Source organism: Triturus cristatus, chromosome 2_2 (genome assembly GCF_964204655.1).
Source record: "Triturus cristatus chromosome 2_2, aTriCri1.1, whole genome shotgun sequence".
Taxonomy (NCBI): Eukaryota; Metazoa; Chordata; class Amphibia; order Caudata; family Salamandridae; genus Triturus; species Triturus cristatus.
In genome coordinates, this window is record NC_140582.1 from 1,200,343,928 (window position 1) to 1,200,348,857 (window position 4,930).

Below are 4,930 nucleotides of genomic sequence, written 5' to 3' on the forward strand. Positions count from 1 at the left end.
TTAATAGGGCGATAGCTTTATCTGCATTTCTTTGGTTTTTAAAGCCCTTGCTGATATGCCCCAACCTCTCTCTCTGTCTGTTAATTTGCAAATCAACACGAGAAGGAGGCGCAATGCATGATGGGTTGCATTACAATGGGGAGGGGACAAGACTGTCGATTCAGTAAGCTCACTTTCTGCCTGTAATACTATTCAGAAAGCAAAACTTTTGTTCCAATCAATATTAAAATTCCAGATCACCATAAAAAATTAGGGTTTTACTGGTCATCAGCAATGCGCTAGCATTACTTCTACAACCACCTTTATCTTGGGGTGTTGTGCTGCTGTTCAATGAATGTATAGTGAGGGCAGCTCTGTTAACACCTTAACAAAACATACATGCCACTATTGCTTTAGTAAGGTGTAATTTTTCAAACCCTTAGTTCTACTCCTTGTCCAACAAATAAGAAATCAACTATTATCATCGTCAAGCTCAAAGATTTATAAGTGCCCCTAGGTGGCAGCACCATTGACTCAGATGAGCATGTCTGCTTATTTCTCGCCAGCGGCTAAAGAATGCCAATGAGACCCAAGCATTTAAACTGTTAGTTGAGGTAAATGAAACAGCAGTTCACCCATTACACTATTTCCACGAAAGAGAATAAGGTGAATTACTATTTTAAGTCTTGTCCTCGAACATCTTAGGAAGTGTTTGAGAGCCTTCCATTTCTATAGGAATAAAAATAAATGCATGCTGGTCGGTGCGCATGCGTGAAATGCTGTCACACGCCCAACCAAACAGGAGAGGTGTGACAAAGGGTGAGAGCGCGACACTGGGACTCGGCTCCTCCCTACTCCTGTGGCTGCCTAGAGTGACGTCTGTCCGTCCTGGTCATTGAGACTAGCAGTGGGAGTCTTTGCTTGGGTGTCACCTAAGCGCAGCAACACTCAAAGGAACGCAGGTCCAGGAACCCCGGGTGATTTTTAATGTTCGTTGACCAATCCCCGATTCCTCCCATGACGCACAACAGGGCAGGAGAAACAAAGGAAGCCAATCACATACACTAAGACCTTGCCAATGATTCAGCCACAAGCTCCTGCACTGCAGTGAAAGTCACAGATATCAGCCCTGCTTCTTGATTCTCTGAACAGTGAGGGGCAAACGTGTGAGTCAGCTTTTCGTAGGTTCGTAGACATAATGGCAAGATATGTCTGTTGTAATCGGGACAGAGAGGAGTAGAAATAGCAACAGCCCTCCTGTATTCTGCAGCAATTTTTGTATGTGTTGGGGGGGGGAGCCAGAACAATACATGGCAACATTTTTTAGTGATAGACGGGAAATGTTTGTCGAGCCATATACAATCTGTTCTTAATTTTAATCTACCCTCTTTAGTAAGAGTACCACCATTCAGCTTTTTAAGTTATAAACCAGCGCTTTAAATAGAATTTTAGAAGCGGAGATACTCAGGGGCAAATTTACAAGCCCCTTACGCCATATTTGCGCCGCCGTTGCGTCACTTTTTTGACGCAGTGGCGGCGCAAAGCCAGCGCCATGCTGCGGGCTTTTTACAATGTGACGCATCTAGGGAGATGCATCACGTTGTAAAGCCCTGCGCCACATGTGGGCGTTCCTGCACAGGGGGGGCGTTCCGGCACAGGAATGCCCCCGAAAACTGGCTGCATGAAATCTGCAAGATTTCACTCAGTCACTTTTACGGCCATGCTGCATCAAAACCCTGCGCCTGCTTGAAGCAGGCGTAAGGATTGACACAGCATGTTAGGGATAGGGGCACCCCGAGCCTTGCTGGAGCTGCATCGCGCTTGCGACGCAACTCCACCAATGCACCACCTTTCCGCGGGGGGAATGCGACACGCATTTGCCCATCCGTGCGCCATGGTGCGCCGCATTGTAAATGCGGTGCATCAGTGGTGGCGCACGGATGGGCAGATGCGTTGCAACTCTTCTGGCGCATCCCTGCTGATTAGCAGAGATGTGCCAGAAGTAGTAAATCTGCCCCTCACTATTTAGGGTACCTGTTTGCTCTTGTGGAGTGCAAGGTCGCTCCTATTAAAGGTATTGCAGCAGCGCTGAGACGTGCAGGTACCTTTCAAATTAAGGAAGTGCAGGTACCGAGCACCGGACAGCACCTACCTATTTAAAGCACTGCTAAAAATGTCTTCAATATTTACTTCTCTTTTTAGCATGATAAAAATAGATAGAATAAGTCCTGCCTTTGAATTCAATAAATAGTTGCTATTACCATATTCAATGATATCTCTATTTGACCTTGCTCCCACAAGCCTGGAATCTTACCCCACTGTTGGCAATAAGTAAAGCGACAAAAATACAGTAAAATGCAATCTGTTTGCCATCAATACAAGTGAGAAGGACCAGTGGGTTTAAAGGGCCTTTTCAACCCAGATCCAAGTGAATGGTATCAGCCAACAACTTGATGCTCTGCCCTCTGCGTATTACTTGTGTGAGATCATTGCCTTACATTATCTGTCCAACAGGCCCTGACCTGCAGGTAAATCCAGGGTGGCCTTTCAGGGAAAGCGTTCAGGTATGAAACTTGAATCAACAGCTACTGAAAGCGCCAAGGGATTGAACACAATGCATGTGCACAGGAAGACCGCCCACCGGGATTCGATCTTTTACCGGCGGCGTGACACTCTCTCCTTCATTAGTCCCCACGCACTTTTTTCTTCTCACTCAGCTTTGGCAAAGTCAACCGCGTGTTTATTTTCGCATCGCGCTTTCACTTAAAGGGAAAGCGGGATACAAAAGTAAACACGCGTCTGCCTTTGCGGTACCGCGCTTGTTTCATGTAACCCTTCGAACGAAGAGATCTGGGACACACACGAGATAACAATGCATCGTGGAAAATGAACCATTAAATACTTAGGGGCATATTATCAAGCACGGCGTTAAAATTATCTGCCGCTAAAACGGCGATAATGGGCTTGATAATATGCCGCAGAGAATTCCAATAGAAGCCCATGTTGACATTAGAACATTGGCTACTATGGGAATTCTCTGCGGCATATTATCAAGCCCATTATCGCCACTTTAGCGGCAGTCGCTAAAGCGGCGATAATTTTAATGCCGTTTCTTGATAAAATGCCCCTAAGAAAGACGCACAATTACATATTGGAAGATTGAATTCAAGATATGAAGCGAGTGCATTTAAATACCATTTTAAATAAGCAACGTTATCCAAACGTCGAGTCTGCATAACTCAAGCCTTCCCAGGCAGAGTTTCAACCTTTCTCTCTGTCTGTTAATATGCAAATCAACACGAGGAGGGGGCGCAATGCATGATGGGCTGCATTACAATGGGGAGGGGACAAGACTGTCGATTCAGTAAGCTCACCTTCCTGCTGTACTACTGTTCAGAAAGCGAGACTTTCATTCCAATCAGTATTAAAATTCCAGATCACCGTCACAAAATGAGAGTCTTTACTGGTCATCAGCGGTGTGCTAGCATTACTTCAGCAACCATTCTTGTTTTGGGGTTGTGCTGCTGGTCAATGAACGTATAGTGAGGGTAGCACTGTTAACTTTTTAACAGCATGTATGTGCTGCTATTGTAACAGCTTTAGAAAGGTGCAATTTTTGAAACCCTTAGTTTTACTCATTATCCAACAAATGAAAAATCAATTATTATCATCGTCAAACTCAAAGATTTATAATCACCTATAGGTGGCAGCACCGTTGACTCAATGCCATTGAGACCCTAGCATTTAAACTGTTAGTTGAGATAAATGAAACAGCAGTTCACCCATTATACTATGCAAACGAAAGAGAATAAGGTGAATTGCTATTTTAACTCTTGTCCTTGAACATCTGAGGAAGTGTTTGAGAGCCTTCCATTTCTATAGAAATAAAAAACAAGCATTGAAAATGCAATAGGTCTCGCCTTTGATGAAGTTAAAGCCATTTGCTTTGCTAATGGTATTGTACAGCAACGCAAATGGCTTTAACTTAATGAAAGGCGAGACCTATAGCATTTTTAATGCTTGTAATTCACAGTGTGATGGGGCACACCAGGGGCCCTGGTAACAGGTAATTGGGCACGGGACCGTCTAATGGGGGTAAAGACAAAGGAGTGTGTTATCAAGCACGACGTTAAAATTATCGCCGCCTTAGCAGCAGAAAACTGCCGCTACAGCGGTGATAATGGGCTTGATAATATGCCGCAGAGATTTCCAATAGAAGCTCTTGTTGACACCAGAACATGGGCTTCTATGGTAATTTTCAAGGGCATATTATCAAGCCCATTATCGCCGCTTTAGCTGCAGTTTTCTGCCACTAAAGCGGCGATAATTTTAACGCTGTGTCTTGATAATATGCTCCTAAGGAGGACCTAACACTTGCTGGGCACAGTAAATGACACACTACGCATCGTCAGCCATGAGCTAATGGGGGTAACGACTAAAGAGGGCCTAACACTTGCTGGGCACAGTAAATGGCACATGACCACTCAGTATCTTGGTCCGCGCTGTCAGTCATGAGCGCTGACGTCGCCCTTTATTTATACTCCCCTGCCCAGCCCAGGGAGTTGATGGTGCAACACTGTAGTGTGGTGGTCGGGTGGCTCACTACATCCCATCTAACCCAGGAATGAATAAACAATAAACTAAAATAACAAATAAAAAAAACGAACTAACATAACTCTGAAGAAAGTTCAGTAAGCTCAACGATGCCACTCACAGTTCGTGGGAGGAGGTATAACACAGAAAGTCTCAGAGTCGAGTTTCAGCGATAATCTCACGTTAGGCAGTTAGCGCTAGGATTTTTATCGCTTTTGAGATAAGCGTTGCTAATAGCACTCTATCTCAGCGATAAAAATCCATGCTAGCAGGCGATAATTATCCTAGCGCTAAGTGCGCTTAGCGATAATTATCGCCGGTTGTTGCTGATATGCCCCCTGGTTCCTCTGGATTATTC

At 44.7% G+C, this 4,930-nt stretch overlaps 2 non-coding genes across 2 annotated transcripts; both read left to right on the forward strand.

The window, feature by feature from the left end:
- The first annotated feature begins 295 nt into the window (after positions 1–295).
- Positions 296–417, forward strand: LOC146863388 (U4atac minor spliceosomal RNA). Its single transcript, XR_014978704.1, has one exon. It is a non-coding gene; the product is annotated as a U4atac minor spliceosomal RNA (small nuclear RNA).
- A 3,060-nt stretch (positions 418–3,477) lies between these two features.
- LOC146863389 (U4atac minor spliceosomal RNA) lies at positions 3,478–3,603 on the forward strand. The gene has a single exon (XR_014978705.1). It is a non-coding gene; the product is annotated as a U4atac minor spliceosomal RNA (small nuclear RNA).
- Positions 3,604–4,930: the final 1,327 nt, after the last annotated feature.